Raw genomic sequence first — 21,606 nt, forward strand, 5'->3', positions numbered from 1 at the left:
GAGATTTGATGTTTGCGTTTTAAAAATGTTTTTCTTAGATCAGTTGCCATGTGCTACGTCGGACAGACAAGTTGTAGTTGAGCTAAAAAAAACATGTAGCAGTCAGAGGGGAAACTCTAAGACTCTGCAAATCTGAAGTTGAAGTGAAGATGAAAATCATAAGTGTTGTGTCCAGTCTGAATTCCTTTTTAAGGAATGAACGCCTAACTTAAGTTTGTTTTTAAAGTATTTTGGGTGGCAACTTCCCGGTAAGTTTTTACTTGTTTTGCTCGACAGACGAGGAGGTGGAGGAGGATGACGACGACGATGACGATGACGATGACGAGGGATGCAGATGAAGAAAAGGGACAAAATAAAGTCTGACCCCCTGAATGAAAGCACTGGATGTAACAATAAAAAGGTGCTTTTTGACTAAATGGATTTACTTTTTCAGGAAGATGATGTTGGAAATTTGCAGTTGGCATGGGAGATGCTGGAAGTGGCCAAAGTCATCTACAAAAGGTATAAACATTGTTATAATTTGAATACTGAAAAATGAAGTTTGTGTTATTGAGATTGGCTTGGCACTTCAGTGTCTGCTCATAATCTTTCTTTTAATCTCTGCAGAAGAGAAAGTAAAGATGACCAGCTGATGGCAGCTCAGACATATCTGAAACTAGGAGAAGTCAGCACAGAGTCGGGTGTGTTCTATTTATTCAAGGTAGCTGTGTGTGTGTATATTGATCTCAGTGTGGTAAAAATAATTGCTCAATATATTTTGCCATTTTGATATACATTTTTATTCCCATTCTCATGCCGTCAGTTTAAAGAGCCATCTGACTTTCATTTGAAAGGACACATTTGTTTTTTTAATTTTTGTGTAATCATTTTTGAATAAAGCCTGCTGCATTTATCAGTTTTGGCTTTAGACATTTTTGGCAATCTAGTAGTTCCTGGGAAGTAAACTGAAGATTGTAGTGTGAAAATACTCTTAAGCTTCGTTTTTCACATCAGGTTCTGTGGATTTTCCTCTTCAGTCACACAGGGCCCCCTTTGAATGTTTTTTTTTTTTTTTTTTTTAAAGTTTAATTTAGTCTCATGAAGATAGTTATCCCTCATATTTACACCAGGCTCAAGACTTACACAAGGCTTTTTTGTTTATGTTTTTGCACAACAAATACATTGGCTGCTTATTTGTAGACATAATGACATTTGCTGACAGGTGTTTAAGGATTTTTCTGTAAAAGTGAAAGTTTGGGAATGGACGCGCACAAAACATTTCAGGCCGAAGTTTAATCAACCAAGAATATTTTCTTAAATTGCCATATTTTTCAACAAACTCTACATTAAACTAACGTGTGTTTCCATTCGCAGGCAACTATCCCAGGCTCTGGAAGACTTTCAAGAGTGTCTTGCCTTGCAGCTGAAGCTCTTGCCTCCCCACAGTCGTCTGCTGGCTGAAACCCACTACCATGTTGCTACTACATATTGCTATATGGATCAATACAGCCAGGCTGTCGAGCACTACAACAACTCCATTGAGTCCTTGAGACTCGAATGGGTAATGCTCTTTTTTACTTGTTACAAGGATTTTCTGAACTTTTATAAGTGGCTACCAGTTATGTGAAAGCCGTGGTTTCTATTAGGGCACCGAGCTTAATGGAGACCATTTGGAAGTGTCTTATATTATGGGCTTTTCTCCTTGTAGCCATGTTACAGGAGTTGATCGATGCAGCAGAAGGAACAGATGGTGCCACAAAGGAGAAAAATGAAGTGGAAGAACTTAAGCTGCTTCTGCCTGACATCAGAGAGAAAGTGGAGGATGCAAGGAAAGCCAGCGAACAGCGAGTGTTGCCTCACAGGCCATCCAGGAGACACTCGTGAGTACACAGTAGTATTATATAGTCTGACGTTGTTGGCGTAAGCTTCTGAAACAAATTATTGCTACCTTTTCCCTGGCTGCTTACAGCGTGGCGCTTCAACGTCGTTGGCATTCCCATGTGGAAACAGCAGCCCATCTTCATCAGCCGCATTTCCAACCACCAGCAAGGTGAGGGCTTCACATGATGATGATGATGATGCAGCTTGTTCGCTTTCCAAATCTGACCACCATGTTTAAATCCTGAAAACAAATTAACTCATTCTTTTTTTTTTTTTCCTTCAATGTTAGAGCCTGGCAGAAGCACAACCTTCATCTGACAGTGCCTCTTCCTCCAAACCAGTCTCAAACATCTCCCACCTTGTCAGACGAAAGGTGAGGCCCACCTAAAGCATTTTATTCCATTGTAAATTCATACAATTCGTGTCTCACTCATACAAAACCTTTTTCTAAATAATTTACATGTGCCTTGTGATTTCATACTCTTAGAAATTGATGGTTCTGTAGTAAGGTGCTTTGTAATCATCATGTATAACCAACATTAATTGTTTCTCCTGTTTCTGAACAGACTGCCTCTATTGACAGTTTTGAAGATGGCAGTCCTGCAAAAAGGGCTAAATGTGGACCCACAGATAATGGCAGCACAGACTCAAGCCCGAGGAAAGTCCAGGACGGAAAATCACACAAGGTAAATGGCAACACTGATCACATGGAATCTATGCGCTAACCCGAACCCCCAGGACAACACTTGTTTGATTCCTTTGGTTTTTGTAGACTATACTGAAAATAGCTGCCCTTGTTTAAAGTAAGAAGTAGCCACAAAGTGAATGAGGGTGAATGATATAATTGAAGATTACACAGTTGTGAAAAGTGGTACATTTGGAAAATGATCGTCAAAGATTTTTCATTCACAAGTTAATATTTGAAAATGCATATGATTAGTTTTCAGATTTCTTAAAGCAGCAATTGGCATTGCTAAATGATCTCCACAAATTCACTTATCCTCAGGACAAACACTCTCTTGAATGCTTATCAGCCGCAATGTGTTAACTTTTTCCTTTTGTCATTGCCTCTCCCAGCCTGCCAGCCAGTCAACGTCAGTTGAGCCCTCGGTGTGATGGTCTCGGCTCTTTCAGAAACCAGCACGACATGTGTCCAGCCCCTCGCCACCTTTCACAACTTTATGTAAATAAGATTAATTTTCACATTGGTGCAGTTTTGTATACTTAAAAAAAGGGTGTTCTAAATAAAGAATTTTCAAGTGCAACTTGGTGTTTACTTTTTTTTTTTTTTTTTTTTTTTTTTTTGTCTTACAAAATTTCCTAATTGTGGCAACAGCAGGATTAAAAGAAATCTTACTAATCTAGAAATAGGTTTCGTACTATGAGACTGGATTAATGAGGTTTTCTGAAAGCATTCTGTCACTTGAGTTTTTGGTGCAACAAATACAGTTTGAGTTCATTGTCCAGTTTGTTTACAGCTAGGGGAAACACATTTTTACCAGTTCTGGCAAGCTTTATTCCAACTATGGTTTGTAGATGGTAAAAACAATTTCCGGGCTAAGGTGTTTATCCATACGATTGCATGCTTTGTGTGACTGTTTATGAAGACATTTCTTGCTGCAAATTTACAATTAGGATTTCACTACGATTAGGCATTGAACTGTCAAAATTATTTCAAATGGAAGTGAGGGCAAAACATTTCACTCCCCATCAGGGCGTTGTGGAGACAGTTCTAGCATGGCGTTGGCCTTGTCTCTGGATGAGGGATCTTCACCATCAGTGAGGTGCAGAGATGTTAAGAGTTGGTCCACGCCTGCTGAAACTGGCAGAGCATCCATTTCTTGAACTCTTGAAGGAGCAGAAGGCTGCTCCTGTGTTTGTTGAAGAAAAAAAAAAAAGGGGGGGGGGGGTTACATTCACTTCTTAAATAGTATTGACTTGCTGTACTGTTTTAGTATACAGAATAAAGTCAGGATCATATTTGGATGTCATTTACAGTCTCAAAATGCAAATCATAAGGCATAATTGATCTGTAGAGGGCTATTAGTTTATAGGCACACTCCAGTGTAATTTATTGTATCATTTAGGCAACTGAACTTGTTCAGTTTGAAACTTCTTCATTAGCAGTTGAGACCTTTTAGATGTGAGTCTGTAGTCCAATTTCTTTCTTCCCCAAACAGTCACTGATACAGTCACTATCTTGTGTGCTTATCATGCATCATGTCATTCCTGTCTTTGAACAAGGAAAAGTTGATTTGCTACTGGTCATAAATCGGCGTTGCATCGTGCAGTGTATCCATCACACATCCATCACATGTTTTGTTGAGATGATATGAAGAACTGAAGCTTGTATATCGGAGCAACTAATGTTTACTTGTTCAGCAACAGAAATGCAGAATGTGTGAGCAAATACAAAATAGTACTTAAGGTCACTGAAGGTCTGTTGCTCACTACGCTCAGCATATCCTTGTGAGAAATGACTGTGTGGGTGCACATGAGTCTTTAAAGTGAGATGATTGGGCTGTTTTGTTTTAACATGACCCTGATAAAGAAGATAATACAGTCCCTTTCAACCATATGCCGCTTTTAATTACCGTAAGCAGATAGTGCATTATGTATTCTCCCAACTTTTATAATTTTTTAAAATGGAGTGGATACATTTGAATTGACTAGAACTTTAGACTGTGAGCATTGTCTTGAGATGTGTCGAAGCTTTCCTAACGTACCACAGGTGGATATTTGTACTGCCCGGTGAGACATGGGTCAGACTGTCTTAAACTCTGTGTGTCAGAATCTCGGCCGTTAACCAGCGAATACACAGCTCCATATTCCCCACCTCAGGTTTTTAAAGAGAAAAAAAATGTATAATCAGGCAGGTTTTCTGTATTATTAAAATTTACAGCATATACAGTGATGCTTGTAATCTGTGTTACAGGCATTTCCGAAAAATATCTTACCTGTGGCAGTGAGTTCAGCTGAATACTGCTTAGGGTAGGGCTGATGGGCAGCCTGCGCACCGGCACCCTCCAGTGGCCACTTCGAAGCTTTTCGATGGGGACAGAAGAAGGCATACAAGCAATGTTTCAATGTCAATAGATGGATATTTTCATATTAATATATTAATGGAATTTAAACCCAAATTGAGCAAATATTTTAAATGAAATTAGATGACTGAGCACATTCCAATATATTATTTTCAGATTAATGCTATGAATGCGGAAATCTCGTTTTAAGTATAGTAAACTATTAAGTTATCATCCCCTGTAGTTTAGGTGCTTCTGAATAACTGTACAAAACAGCCCCTATCCTGAGAGTTATATGACTGAAGCATTCTATTATTACTGGTTTAGAAAAAAAAAAAAATCTACGTTTGTGTAACGGACACAGGATCGGATGGTAAAGCATAGCAGCCTCCGAGACCTGGTTGTAGTCATCAAAGAGTTGTAGTTTTATCCAGCCGCAGGACGTTAGTTTGAAGACTTCCTGGTTATAAACATCCAAGTCTGCTGCTGACTGCACCTCTGTCACCAGAGAAAGGGAGGGTGACGGCTTGAGCCTACAAGAAGAATCTGAAAGAACATTCACATTTCTCTCTCAGTAATAGATGGGACCTGTGCCTTTTTTAGGGATCATCCAGTTGCGGTTAGAAGTTCACATACACTTGTAAAGAACATAATATCATGTCTCTCTTGAGTCCCCAGTTATTTCTACAACTCAGATTTTTCTCAGATAGAGTGACTGTAACATATACTTTTTTTTGTCACAAAAAGCACTCATGAAGTTTGGATCTTTTATGACTTTATTATGGGTTAACTGAAAAAGTGACCAAATCTGCTGGGTCAAAAATATACAAAAGAGCCCTTTTTCTTTAAGACGTATCCTTACCCGGGTACATGCTGCTTGAATGACAGGCGGACATTGTTCGAGGGCTGAGATTGTGGGCAAAAGCCATGCATTGTACAGGCTGCAGTGGAATTGGTGGTCCCACCACTTGATCTTTGGAGTAAACAGCTGGGACTAGGTGCAGCACCTTCTGAAAGGTTTCCACTCCCAACACCAGGTCATAGAAAACCACAAACCCAGCACTGCAAAACCAGACAACAAATAGTTTGTAAATTCAGGGACAAAGATATGACTTTTTTTCTTCCACAAACCAAAGGCTTGTGAAGTTAACTTGTGGCTCTGAAGAGCTTGTTGGTTTAGATGCCTGTTGGAATCACCATTACCATCAGCTCAACAAAGCAGGAATCGAAGATTGATGGAAATTCAGTATATTTATCCCATAAAAGTATGTCAAATAGAGTGCCACTCTGTTTTTTCTGCTAGATTAAAGGACGTGGGCCCTAAACTTCACAAGGGTTGTAGGGGGCAGGTCCAAGAGAGTCCAGCGTATCTGCAAAGTGTCCTACCACAGGTGAGAAGGATTTGTTTTGAAGCTGTAAGACAGAAAACATTTTTAAATCTGAACCAGGAGCACAGACACTAACATTTAAAAATTAATATTCAAACAGGCTTCTGCCTGCTGTAAATTAAATATATTTGTCTTTCATTTTGCTATTTGAAGTCTTATTTTGTTAGTTATGCAGATGTACCAGAGAAAGAGGTGCACTGAGGAGGGACTTTGGTTGGAGTGGAGGTAGAGAAGGCTCTTTCTTGGCTTCAGAGTTTCTTTTCTTCTTTCCATCTCGGCCAGATCGAGGTTTTCCCCACTGAATGAGCTCATCCTCTGTCTTCACACCTGTTGGACAACATAAAGCCAAGATGTGAAAAAGTACCTCCTGTAATGCTTTATAGTGATCTCCATTTTTAGTCATTGAGCTTTAAGCAATCTTGGAAATTAATATTATTTTTTGAATTAATGCTATTGGTAACATAAGGCCAGAAGAGCTATCAATATAAATATATTATAAATATGATATAAATAATACAATTATTTGAAAGTTATTCACTTACTAATTTATTTAACATGCTATACAGTAATAAATTTAATATTAAAGCAAATTATAATGATATTTGCAGGGTTTGAATGTAAATAATTACTGCAGAGAATCCCATTCCTACTTAAACATTTGCTTCATGCAATTCCATTTGCAGTTTTATATTTGTTTCAAATATTTGTCATTGTGAAACAAACATTTCAATGGACCTTGTATTCTTTTCTACACACATTGTATAAAGCCATATTGGTGAAAAACATCACGAACATATAATGTGTATGCATCTTCTCATTAAGTACTACCAACAGTTGTCCTACATCTTGTTTCAAATGCAAAATGATAAGTTCCAAATCCTTCGAAGTTCTCCAGTCAGTTATTAGAGGTATATTGAATCCTCTTCAATGTAAAATATCAGTTACTGCAGTTTCAGGAGATTAATTTGGTGGTTCATTCTTTTTCCAGTGTAAGAGGAAGTCTTTATTTATTTATTTATTTATTTATTTATTTATTTATTTATTTATTTATTTATTTCCCCCTACAATGGAAGCCGTAGGCCAGTAGATGACATTGTGTGCTCTTTAGGCTATGATCCTCATATGGCCCAAAGTGGATATGGGCTCATTTTGGAATTAAATACATGTAAAAAAGAATGAAATTATTGCTATCCAGAAACCTTTTAGTTTGTAAATTTTAACTGTACAAATAATTGATGTTTTGACAGTTAATATCTTTCTTACAATTGTGAAAATTCTGCATTTATATACAGATTTTCTGCACGACTCAAGTCCACATTCCCTCCATCTATCAAAACATCCATCCATGTCAGATGGAGATTTGATATGGTTTTGTTTTCTGTCTACAGATTGGAACAGTTTCAGGAACAGGTGGATTACAATATGATTTTTTGAGGCAGATGAGAAACATTGCAATAGCACCAATTGAATGAGGGGTGCAGTCCTCTCACAACATGTCCAGCCAGCTGGTCAGCACTATAGTCTCATCCAGCTTCCATGTGCTGCCCTATCTCAGAGGGCTTGTTGTTGTTATTATTGTTATTGTTTGTTTTCTTTAGCCCATGTTTCATTTTGAAAATTCAACTCACGGAATACATTTGAAAGAAACATGAAGAAGGACCTGCATTATGACAGTGTCTCTCTTTGGCTAATTGGATCTTGATGATCTCCATCTCCAGTCTTTGGTTTTCTTGCTCCAAAATCAACAGCTCCAAGCTTCTACTCCGTTGAGGAGGCCTCACCTCTATGCACAAGAACAAAAAAAAAAAAAAAAATGTCATCGAGGGTCAAGGGAAAAATATCACTTGTGATCTGTATTTATTTATTTATTTATTTATCTGTATTTAGTATATGTTTGCACCATGGACTAAAGCTGTCAGAGTCAACATGTTTGTTGCCTGGTCTGTGCTCGGGTGTCATTAAGAAATATTCAACCTGAATTTACTGTCCATGAACATAGAAAAGTGAAAATCAAGCTGACTGACGTTAAAGACCTGCATGAACACAGCTGAGTTGGCAATGTGTGAAAGTGTAATGAGTTATTTCTCACTCTTTTTCTGGACTTGTTGGGTACTTCAAGTGGAGACTTCTCCAGACTCCACCCCAGCACCCCATCTTCTGTCGGCATGTCCGTCTCAGCCTGTCGCAGGCCTCTACAATGCAAAGTACGCAGACCAGGAAACCAAAGATTTTGAGGACAACACATGTGTAGGCAGGAAGAAAATATAAATCTTTTATTTGAATGTGTTTAAAAAAAGCAAACTTTTGTTTGAACCCAACTGAGGTATTTCTCTTTCAAGTGAGTGTTTTCAGCCTGAATCAGTTCCTGATTGTTGTGATCTATCTTTGTATGTTTTTGTAGCTATGGTTAATCAACAGATAAAACACATTTTTGCACTTGACAAATTAACAGCAACAACAAAAGTGGATTATTGAATTTAGACTAAATTGGCTTAAAAAAAAGTCTAGCAGAACCCAGCCTACAAGAACAAAGCCAACATATTTTATGACAAAATAGGTTAAATTAAATGTTCAGCTGATGCTGTCTGAGAGGAAAACTGTCAAAGTTCCCTGAAAACTCTAGTGAATTTGTTAGCTGAGCAAGCACACAACTGACAGTAGTTTGTTCGTACTGTAATGTACTGAGATGTTCAGTAAGCTTTTGCAGTGTATCCTCTGTCCTCTGCTCCTGCTGTCTGAGCTCCTCCAGAAGACTCCCCAAGTGAACTGAGCTGCTCTTCTCAGCCAAGTTGTTATGTGATGGGCCAGCTCTGAATCACAAAAATTTATGAATGAATGGATGAATACATTTATTTCGAGGCACAGGAAAAACAACATAAAATAATATACTGAACAATACTGAACACAAAATTCCTCACACTGGGCAGGGGAAAAAAAGATTATACAGAAGTAGTGTACAAGAAAAACAACAGAAGAAAAAGAAAAAAAAAAAAAAGAAAAAAAGAAAAACAACTAACAAAACCCCAACAACAATATTTACAATTAAGAACTAGACATGGTTGTATTCATTTGATGAGTGTACCTCGAAAAGGAGTGGGATGAAGATAACTTGTTAACTCCCACCCCTTGTCATCCTTAACATCTTTAGGTTGCCATAATTAATGAATTAAGTGCATTTAGTATATATATACATATACGTAAATATATATATATATGTGTGTGTGTGTGGTGTGTGTGTGTACACATATATATATATATACACATATACATATACATACATACATACATACATACACACATACACAATTTATGTTTAAATGACTATTTAAATGACTTCCAAATACTGTATGTGTATTAGTATCCAAGGACTTGCTACGCTCTTATTTATCTTTAACAAAGCGGTAAGTGACCATTACATAAGTAGCTTCAGTCATCATTTCAAATACCATGCGTCTGGGTTTACCTTCCACAAGAGATAACTCTGCTTAAAAACTTCAATTCATAACTTATTGGAATCCTACTAAAATTAATTTTTACTGTAATTTATGTCACAATTCATAAATTAATTAGACACTATAATTAAGGATTACTGACTTTTTTTTTAAGAGTTTCATTACATTTTGACTTTTTTGTTGTCAGCTCACCATCTCTCTGCTGCTCCAGCTGATGGTTTTCCGTATGTATCAGGGCCAGATGGCGCTCATGAAGCATTGTCATCTCCTCTATCTCCTTCAGTAGATCTGCAGACTGACACCCACTCACTTATGTGCCCAAACACAAACTGAGGTATGCAGAGTCTTTATCCTTGGACATCAATGAAGGTGAAAATGTTTATTGTTATAAATTCACCCATGGTTATTCATCTGTTACTACTGTTACACCACAAAGTCATTCATAAAAAATAAAAAAAAATGTTCTTAAAAATTATCTTTGAAAAAAATAAGTAAAAATAACAATTCATTTTCACTGATCATCACTCATAACTGAGTATTCAAGAAACTTACATTGATTTAAATGATGCACACAGATTTTCAAGGGTTGTATTTCTATATGCATTATATTACTTACCTTACTATCACTTGTCCTTATTGACCATTTGATGCATTTTCTTTTAGCACCTCACTGGGGTGAAACTGAAAGTTAACATATATAAATTATGATGTGATTTGGTTTAAAATAATTCATGTAACACAAGAATGAGTTAATTGTTTAGTGGATGAATTTTTTGTTGTAATAAACTATATTGCACTGACAAATATTAAAATATAGCTTCACTTTCACATTCAATAATAAAATTCGCAAAGATACCAAGATTAAAAAAGCACCTGAAAATGTGGTTTATCTGTTTTAAAACAACATGAATAAATATTCTATCTGTTTGCACAATATGTCCAATATTACAAGAGTTTTTTTATGCGAACTTGATAGGATGAGGTGTAAAAACTCATGAAATAATAGGCCTGATGGATTTAATCCTGAGGCATGATTCAAATGAACCTTTTGGTTGCACATGTTGACAGCAGTTCCGGTTTGACAATATTAGGTTTCATGTCTTACTTCATCTGTGAGGTATTGCAGGGCAGCAATGTCCTGTCTGGCACATTGCCAGTTTGTCTTCTGCTCCCGGAGACACTGGTCCTGGCCTCAACGGATACTCCATCCACTGATGTCCTTTTGTTGACCTCTCAGCTATTCAAACAGAAATATTTAGCATTTGGAGTTGCCCCTGCAGATTATGGGAATAAACTTAAATCAACTTCATGTAACCTTTTCAAGTCAAAGTAATTCCAACTGCAGGACTGATGCTATTACAGTCATCCTTCTCTTGGCCAGTAATATGCCACATAGATCAGAAAAGTTCATTCATTCATTCATTTCATTCATTTATTGTTTATTTTATTTATTTTTTTAATTAATGAAAAGGAGCAGAAAGAAGTAAAACGTATGTCTGCCCTACCACATAAAATAATTGACAAAACAACAGTTTACATCAAGGTTTGCTTATAAACACAACCATTTCACAAGATACTTATAAAATCAAAGTATTATAATTTCTCATTATACAGCAGTATCATATCTCTTAATAATTGTTCTTTTAAACATTTCTTGAAACTATAAATGGACTGAGACATTTTAATTTTACAGTCAAGATTGTTCCATAAACTGATTCCTTGGATTGTGATGCATCTTTTTTTTGGTTTGGTTCTTGACTCTGGTAATGAAAGACTTCAGTTGCTCGTAATTCACATTGACTTTATCTCTTTTAAAATCTGTTTTGCAAATTATCTGGTCATATTTTTGTTGAACTTTATACATAGTTTTAAGGAGGTTGAGTTTTAACCAATTCAATGAATTTTAAAGATTTCAATAGTTTAAAATATTGGATTTGTGTGATCCCTGTATCCACTTCCATTTACCACACGAATGGCTCATTTTTGTTTAGGGAAAAGTGGTTCAATATAAGTTTTACAGGCACTTCCCCACATTTCAATACAATAGGTCAGATATGGAACAATCAATGAGTTTGTACAATAGAAACAAGGGCATTCTTATTAAGTGATTCTTTGACCTTATGCTACACAGTAATGGTTTGTGAAATATTTGTTTTAAAGTATTCTATACGAGATTTAAATGTTAGATGTTCATCAATCAAAACACCTCTAAACTTGATTTCATTTGTCCTTTCGATTGCAGTACCCTGTACAGTCAATGTTGTGTTGGCATCTTTGCTCCTACAACTAAAATCTATATTTTGTCTTACTAATATTTAAAGACAGTTTGTTAGCGTTGAACCATCTCATAATATTCTCAAACTCATTCTCTACAATACGTAATACTTCATTTACACTTTCACCAGTATAAAATAGAGTGGTGTCATCCGCAACAAGATATTATATTATTAGAATATTCAAATATTCTATATTTAATAATTAAAAATTATCATGAAAAAACATTGCTTTTAAACCACTGATGACTCACACAGTGCTGTACAAATTTATACAAGCAAATGGATATATTAAGACCTCAGTATTTGATTGAATGCATTTATTAGGCAGAGGTGAGAATAGCATTTTAGAAAAAAAAATCAATGATTTATTTTTTGAGCATACTAATTCAACTTAATATTTATTTAACTTGCCTGTTTTTTTAAAGGTGCCTTAAGGATTTTGCATGTTTTACGCGAAAAGCGCCCCCTGCAGGCCTTGGCATAATGCAGCTTAGTGAAAAACTCGTCCCTGTGGCTCGCGTGCACGGAAGAGGGGAACTCCTTCCCTCGCTCGTTTAGTAGCACTCAAGTAAAATTTAAGTTTCTTTTACCTGGTGGAGTCTGTGCTGGAGCTGTGGCAGTGCTAGAAGCCAGTCTTTTCTTACTTTCTGGAAGATCCTGCTCAGTTGTTGCTCACTAAGCATCAGGCGGAGTAATGGCGGACAAAATGAAACTTACAAGCCAGAGCGCGCTTTACGTCATTTCCTTTCAATTCTCCCCCAAAAAATTCTGGTGCCGGACCGGCACTGCAACTTTCAAGTGACAATTTAGCGCTGTTAGAGGTACTTGTAATGAATATGTCAGGGCACATTGTACACATCATTAAAAATGTGTAACATATTTATGGTGGAAAATAAGTATTTTTAAGGTTGTAAAACTCCTTAATGCACCTTTAAACTTTTAAGTCTAACATCTGTAAAACAAAGAGCAACTGAATGTGTGTATCTACTTCTGTGCAGAAAGCAGAATTTCCATTTGAATAATTATTTTTACATTTGCTAACGAAACAAAACAACACATTGATTTTCTTTTGACCAAACTGACAAACTTACCTGCAAGTGATCGGCGCTCCTTGCTTGTTTTGAGTCCATGCTGCTACATGCTTTACTGTTGGTTGACTGAAGATTATGTTTTTGCTTCAGTCTATGTCTAACAGTGCTCCCAGTGCAAAACAGTGCTCCATGTTTCTCCAGCAGTCTGCTGGAATGAAATATCATGTCACATTTTCTGCAAATCAGCTCCTGCTCCATCTCTTATCAACCTGGTAAATCAAGATCAACAGCCAGACTTAATATTTACAACAAAGTCTGCTTTGAAAGCACAACAAGCAATTATTAAAAATGTGGGAACTGTCAACCAAGCTAGCTAATCTATAAAAGCTAACCACTGAGAGCCTGGCTTGTATGTTTGTTAGCAACTGCTGCCAAGACAGTGACTTTGTTGCCTGAGGTGATAAATACCTGACAACAACATCACACATTTCCGTGTTATGAAAGAGGGAAATCTCATTCCAGCCACTGGATTTCATTCTTTTTTGGACCCAATTTTCCCAACTGCAGGTGAAAGAGATGCGGACACCAACCAAAAAGCCTGGCCTACTCACACAACAGTTTATTTTTTATTTTTTTTAAACAGTTTTAAAAAAAAGACTTAGAGTGTTTGAGCTACTTAAACTTCCATTCAGATTTAAGACTAATTATACTTATCCAGCAATGGCTCAAAGGCTGGGGTCCACACAAATAAACCCAGACACCAAGTAAAAGTCCAAGGTCTCATGATTTGTCTCATTCTTATAACATATATAAAGTACTTTAAATGTAAGATGTTCAATCAAAAACTAAACATAGCGGTAAGAATGTTTCTCTTAGTCATTAACGAATCACGTGTTGAGCAATTGTGCTTACAGCATGATAATAATGATTTTGAAAGGAATAGTATTTTTGTTTTGAACTCTATGAAGCAGCTTGATATTGTATGGCTGTATATTGGTGTTACTAGTCATTTTGAATTTGTTGAAATTTGATACCAAAAAGGTGGTCAGTGTTGATGTTGAGATCTTTGTTCTAGTTGGAGGTTGAACGGGATACTGTTACTGTTTAGTGGGATAAGTTTGATAATAGTTTGTGAACATGATTTTATGGGGAGGTCTTTGTTACCATTAGTTCAGTTTAAGAAATTCAAACCAAACTCTCAGAGCTTTTGAAGCAGTTGTGTTTCTTGATGGTAGGGTGGAAGAAAGGGGAGATTTCTGATGTTTTGTCTGTGTCGAGCCAGTTTTCATCTATAGAGTCCTGTTTGATTGCATTTCAGAATTATATATTTCACTGACCAGGTATTGATTATAAAAAAAAAAGGTAGTTCTAAACCACCTTGGTCGTTGTGTTCTGGTAGAGTTCATAGATTATGAGATAGTTCGTGTCTTAGATAAAATTTTTGAGGACAGCAGGTTGAACCAGGTGTTGAGGGTGGTTTGATTTGGAGCATGGGAGAAATGTAATAATGTCTGTTCAGGCAGGACCATCATTTGGATGTCATCACTCTCTCCATGAGAGATATAGGAAGTGTCCTCCATAGATTGGAAATCCTCTTCTATTGTTTTAATGGGGAGGGGGCGGGGATTTAGATGTACTAAGTGAGATAGTTTGGTAGAAATATTAATGCTGCGGTAATTAATGTTTCCCAGTTTTAGCAGGACTTTAGCAAAGTTATGAGGCAAAACAACTGATTTTTTTTTCCAGTTTATAGTGCATTTCAAATTTAAGGAGAACCTGTCTATTAATTCCGGGAGAGAAGTTTGTGCGTTTTGCAGGAAGAATAACATATCATCTGCCGAGAGGCATATTATGTGGGTTGCATTTGCTGTTTATATTCATTCTATATTAGTGTTTTGTTTTCCTGATTTCTGCTTCTATGGTATTTGTAGGTACCATAACATAGTGAGTGAATGTGTCACATGGTGTTTGGGGGGCAACGCATGGGAGCTTGGGTCACGTGAAGCATGCAGTGATTGACAGGTAGCTTTTAAAAGGGCGTGTTTACCTGCAGTCAGCTGGGGAGAGGAGAGTGGGTTGCCGTAATTTTTGTTGACAAAGTGTGGCGACTCCAAACCGACCTTGTTGCCTGAGAGGAAAGTTTTGCTTCCTAGATAACTCGGCAGCGCATCGGACAAATACAGAACCCACAACTTTCCTCTCAGGTGACAAGATTGGTTTGGAGTTGCCACAGTATTGTGAAATACTGAGGTGGGAAGTCCTGCAACCATGCTGAAACAACCAGGACACAGAACCCCCAGCAGCAGACATGATACAGCCCCTGGTCTGGAGGACCCCTCTAAGGAAACACTGCGGTTAAAAAAATTAAAAGTATAACATATAATATCAGCTGGCTTTCCTGCATCTCCTCTCAGCACTCCCACAGTTTCTTTTAATTTAATGATTGTGTGATTTTGTTTCTCCATGGGGGTTTTGATTTCCATCCATCCATCTATCTTGTACTGCTTATCTGGGACGCGGTCACAGGGCAGCAAAGCAGACTTCCCTGTACCCCTGAAAGAGAGTTCCTCCAGTGCTCCGGGAGGATCCCAAGGCATTCCCAGTTTCTCCAGCGTAGTCCTTGGTGGACTAATCAGAAGTTTTAAAAAAAAGGAATTGAAGAGATCAAATTTCAATGTACAATACTTGTACACGTGACCAGCAAAACATTATTTCCAATCTTCTTAAGAACGTAAGGTCAACTTTCAAAGCCTTAAGGTCATTAACCCCACATCTTGCTTCTGTGTAAATGCTTTTATCCATGTCACTGTTGGAGCAATATGCAAAAGATCTTCTAACCACACCCAGAGGAATGTTGACTGAGCATGCTAGGATGGCAATCTTCAAAACTTAAGTGAGTCTTCCAAGTGAAACAAAAGATAAAAATATTAGACGACGTAACAACATAATGACACAGTGTACTGTTCAGTTTTTCAAATGTGTTTGTAGGATGATCCAACTGGTTGAGGCAGATGCTATAGCTATCACATTCAAGTTCTGCCAAATATTTCTTATTGTGGAATGTCTTTGTTTCCGTTCCAGCTTTTAACCATGCTTATGTATGTAGGATTGTTTGTTTTGTTTTAGTTTTTCTCATTGTGTTTTTTTTTTTTTCCTCTGAAATATACCTTATTCAAGTACACAGCTTGTTTTAGAGGTGGAAATGATACTGAAAATCTGTATTCAAGCACAAGTATTGTTCAAATGACTAATAAAGAAAAAAAAGTTTGATAACAGAAATTACAGTTTTGTTGGATAATACTTAAAACTGTAAAACTGCAAAGTACTATTTAACAAAAACAAAGTAAAACCCATTGCATCGGATCAGTAAAGTGCTGAAAAAGACAATCCTGTGAATTCCTTATCACTGTGCTTTCATTATAGTAAACTTAGATTAGAATAGACTGGGCTGCATGTTGGAGCAGCGATTAGCGCTCTTGCCTCACAGTCAGAAGGTCCCAGGCTCAAGTACCTGCCAGGGCCCGGGGCCTTTCTGTGTGGAGTTTACATGTTCTCCTGTTGTATGCATGGGTTCTCTCTGGGTACTCCGGCTTCCTACGACAGTCAAAAAATGATGCCTGTTAGGTTAATTGGCGACCTTAAATTGCCCCTAGGTGATAATGTGATGTGGCATGGTTGTCTGCCTCTGATGGCCCTGTGATGGACTGGCAAACTGACCAGGGTGGAGTAGAAAAATGAGATGGCTCATCTCAAGGGGTTTATCAGAAATAATAGATGAATAAAGAGATAGACCCTGCCCTCACCCAAAGCTGGGATTAATTTGAACCTCCCATGACCCTGAAAAGGAACAAGCGGCTTAGAATGAAAAAATTGGTTTAAAAAGGTTATAAAAACTGGATTTTGTGGCCATGCTTGGGCCACAATTTCTGAAAATAAAATGCGAATAGGAGTACATGTGCCGAAAGAATACTAAACAGTTACAGTAATGTCTTGTAAGTGTTGCTTTTAATTCCTGTTAAATATTTGCAACAAACATAACGTGACCAAATATTGTAATACCCACTGATGTGGAATAATGCTTTGTTTCAAAGTTCTCAGGAACCAGTGTGAAGGCTGCTCTGTTTTGTCTGAAGTCATTTGGAAACAGTGTCTGCTAGTCTCGGTGATGGCTGGCCGGAGAGTCATGCCAAGTCGGGCTGGATTCTCCCTTGGCAACAGCCTTGCTCTCAGTCAGCTGATTGTGTGTGTGCTTCCGCTGCAATTCCTCAATAATCCTCCTTGTGCAGTGTCAACACCTTGAATCGTCATCTTTGGCTCTGATTCACCAAAAATTCCACAACACCCACTATGGGAGCCACTCCTCACTGAGGAGCAAGTTGACGCAGTTTGGACATCTGATTAGGATTCCCCTGGCTGCCTACCTTTAGTGGCTTACCAGGCACTTCTGACTGGGAGGAGATCCTGCGATCGGCCCAGGACTTGTTGGAGAGATTATATCTCTGGTCTGGCCTGGGAGGGCATGGGGTCACCCAGGAGAGCTGGAGGTAGTTGCCTTGGCTTCTTTGCTCATTATTCCTTTCCCCTACTATGTCCTTTATTGTTGTAAGGTCCCCACTCTTCCAATGATCAAATTTTACTTCCCCTCTGATGTTGGAATGAAGGAGTAAGAGTGAACTAGCGGCCAAACGTAGCTGGTAAAATGTGAAGATAAAGTGGAAGTGCAGAAAAGCTGTCATACTGGGGAAATTCCAGCAGGGGGTAATGATATTGGTTTCAAAAAGGAGGCCGGTTCTGATATAAACCCATTCAAAAATGCCTATTTTCAGAGTGCAAAGAAACATATAGGAGCAAACTGGTTTCAGAAAATATTTTGGTCTCTCTCTCTAGTTTCTACAACTGTGTCGACTTCACCAGACTCTGATTGTCACATAAATCATCTGTTGATTTTATTTTATGAGTTAAAGTTTAGCATAAATCGCCCTATCACAGCACCTCCTTTGTCCATGTGATGCGATCACATGACAGGTTTGACCAATCACATTTACATCTGGTTTCAAATGTTCAATATGGCGACACCCTGCTCAAATCAACAAAACAGGATTTCAGAATGCTACGGTCAATAAGTCACAAGTTTTTGTCATATTTATAAACAGTCAACGGAGTGAATACAGCCACTTCCTGAACACCTTGCACTCATACGGTTGCTGGTCCTTTATAATAATTGATGCCAATAAGTTGTTGCCATTAAAGATTGAACTGCCTAAAAATATAATGTACATCTTTATCTTCACTGTGCTCTAACATTTAGCTCTCCTTAAATATTTCAGGATACATGTGTGCTCCTGTTTGACTGAATGGTGCCCTGTTGTACCTGGAGAAGATGAATTGTGAAAAAATAAAATAAAAATGTGTCAGCTGATCTGGAATTTGTCAGACAGATCAATAAAATAGTCAAGAAAGCAGTGCACTTTCTTGAGCAATGCTAAATAACAGTTTGTCTATACACATTTAATAACAAATGTAATGTACTGCATCTGAAGGACTGTCGTGGATTTTTATTTAAAAAGTATCCTAGGCCAGTCACGGTGCAAATAACCCCACAAACATCTATTCCAGAAAAAACGTAAAATCTTCACGTATATCCACTCTTGGTTCTTGAAGTCTTCAATCGCAGTTCTCCTCGGAACAATCAGACAGAGTCGGAGTCAGAATGCAAAAAGAGGACTTTGTTTCCAAAAAACCCCCTGGCAGTCAGGCAGACCAAAAAGAACTGACACGCCGATCGCTCTCCGCTCCATCTATTTATACTATTTTTTGGGAGTTCGTTGCTTCTCAATTGATTCTTCGTCAAGACACAATTGCTCAAAACCATCCGTTGCTTCTCAGTTGACTCTTCGTCAAAACACAATTGCTCTAAACCATTTGTTGCTTCTCAGTTGACTCTCTTCCCCCCTCCCTACAAAGGTCAATGTCCGTGACACCTTGGGAGGCTCTATCAGCCTCCATCAGGTCTCCAAATGCCAGGTGTTGTGCAACAAATCATAGTGTCACATTTCTTGTCCAATGAGCCTAATTTGCGCCAGAGGGAGACAGAGAGACAATTGACCTGTAGTCTTAGCTTTAGAAAAAAGCAAACTGTCCAGCTGCCAAGAGGCTGCCGTAAAAATAAAAAAATGGCAGGCTGGCGAACAGAAAAAGGATACATGTCTTTTCCACGCCTGTGTCCACTAGCACACTATAACTAACAGAGACATGCATGATATGAACAATAGTAAATAACATAATATAATAAGCATGATGTAAAGAATATTATAAAATTATTCAACAAGACACAAAATGACTGTCTTTATTTTGTCCATGATGTTAGATTGACATTTCATTTCTATGTGACTAATTATGGTGATAATCTGTTTCATTCCACGCCATATTCTTTTCATCACTTGCCCTATTCATTACTTCCAATTGACTATTCAAATAATTAATGTAGGTTTGAAAAGTTGAGAAGGCACCTCGAACATTCTTCCACCAGTTTATCAACATTTTTTCTGAGATAATGATATGACCCACTTCTGTAAGTGGATCATGAAAGCCTTCAGGAAGTCTTCTCATATTTGTCACATCTGGTAGTGGATGAATATTCAAATTATGGAATCAATCCTATTCCATTGTTTGATTTAATAATCAATTTTTTTTCTTTCAGAACAGGATTCTATGTGAAATTGAACTTCCTTGTTTTGAATTTGTGGGTTTCTACCAGAGCATTTCAAATGTGTGGCAATATATTGCAAGACAGAACACAACCGTGGCCAAACTTTGAGCCAAAACAAGATTTGCTACATTTCAGGTATTTGGTTAGACTTCACAAATGCATAAGACACTGTAGTGATATATACACTCTGCAGAGTAGACAACTCATCTTTTCAGGTCTGGAACAAAGTGAAAGTTTAACCAAGATGCAGACAACTGAACCCACATTCATTGGACTCCTGTGATAACCTCACGGGACAGATAGGTGGGAGGCATGGGAAGAGACAGACCTGTGCACAGACCCAGGAGGACCCAGGATCGACCCTGTCTTGACATCCAGCAGGGGGCTTTGCACCAGATGAAATTAGTACTGTGCAGGTTGCGCCATGGTCCATCACCCTGCGTTGTGCCACAAAATTAGAACCCTCAGTATTAGCCTATTCTCTCCTGTAGCAGGTCATACAGATCTGTTAGAATATTACATTTTATGTGCTACAGTCTCTTATTGAACAGAAAAAGACTCAGGATTTTTGGATTGGAGTACCAAATCCAACAACCTCACTGATAACCAGTGGGCTCTTTGAAAAAAAAAACAAAAAACAAAAAAAAACTGTAACTGAAAAATATGTGACAATGGTTCAATAAACCATTGGTAAAATTAAAGTCATATAGTCATACTTAAAATTTCTGTTATTCAGACTTTTATCCAATTATGTTGGAATACTAAGGCCAAGAAAACAATATAGAATGCATGTAGTGAAAGTGTGAGCTTTGTGATTTGTTATGTGACAAATTAAAGCATTAGATGAAAACATTTCTGAAAACAATTTTAATCATAATGGCATTTAACAAGTACACATATTGGTACTCAGTAATGGCAGGCAGCTAAAGTGGTGTCAATATATTCCCACAGCAAAGCATTGCAACAGCCAGCCACTAAAGGCTATAAATGTTTGAAGATCGGTACATATTTTATATACTTTGCAATATTTTCATACTTTGCAATAGAAAGTCATTTTTCTTTATGACAAGGCTCTGCTCACACACACCTTACTTGAGGAACTATGTCAAGGTCGAGCAGGTCTGAGAGCCCTGATCTAATGTGAGCTTGCAAATGCAAAATATTGAAAAGTTCAGGGTGTATGCTCACAACGATCAATATTTAATATTTCATGACAATGAAAATATTTCACTTGATGTTGTCAGGAAAGAGTATACATATGGTTTGAGAAATTGAAAATGCCAGAAGCATTTTCTTCTAATCTCTAAGCCTTATTATATTAATAACCTCAAGGTGTGCCAAATAAGGTTACAGTTATTGCCTTTGTTATATGAAATGTGTTGACTGGTTTGTCTGAACTCATTGCTTCAAGTGTGTCATGGTTTAAATTGCTGACACGTTAGGTAAACCATGAGAGAAATTGCCTCGCTCAGAGACACAAAGAAACATGGACAAGTCTCATGGGAAATTGGACCGCCAACATTGAGCAACATCTCATGTTTTTTTTGTTTTTTTTAAATGTTATTTTAAATGACACAAAGTGCATTTAACTATATCCTGTAAACACAAAGCTTTCCTGAGCAGGTCAATGATAAATATTCTCTGGTAACTGAAATAATCTAACAGATAAACACAGTGTGGAATAAACTGTTATAGGGATCTCTCTGAGAATTAAGGGCAACTTTTTTGACTCAAACATTTATTAAAAATTGCTAAATAAATTCTACTTGAAATGGGATAGCACTGTGTAACATCTAACAATGCATATTGCTTACACTTTTAAACTTTTATTAATTTTTTTCTTCTAATTTTCAGTCTTATTCATATA

At 37.4% G+C, this 21,606-nt stretch overlaps 1 pseudogene; it reads left to right on the top strand.

Annotated features, from left to right (window-relative positions):
• The window catches only part of LOC115381993 (uncharacterized), a 30,153-nt pseudogene that overhangs the window by 3,155 nt on the left and 5,392 nt on the right, over window positions 1-21,606 (top strand).

The sequence above is a fragment of the Salarias fasciatus genome, chromosome 23, assembly GCF_902148845.1.
Source record: "Salarias fasciatus chromosome 23, fSalaFa1.1, whole genome shotgun sequence".
Taxonomy (NCBI): domain Eukaryota; kingdom Metazoa; phylum Chordata; class Actinopteri; order Blenniiformes; family Blenniidae; genus Salarias; species Salarias fasciatus.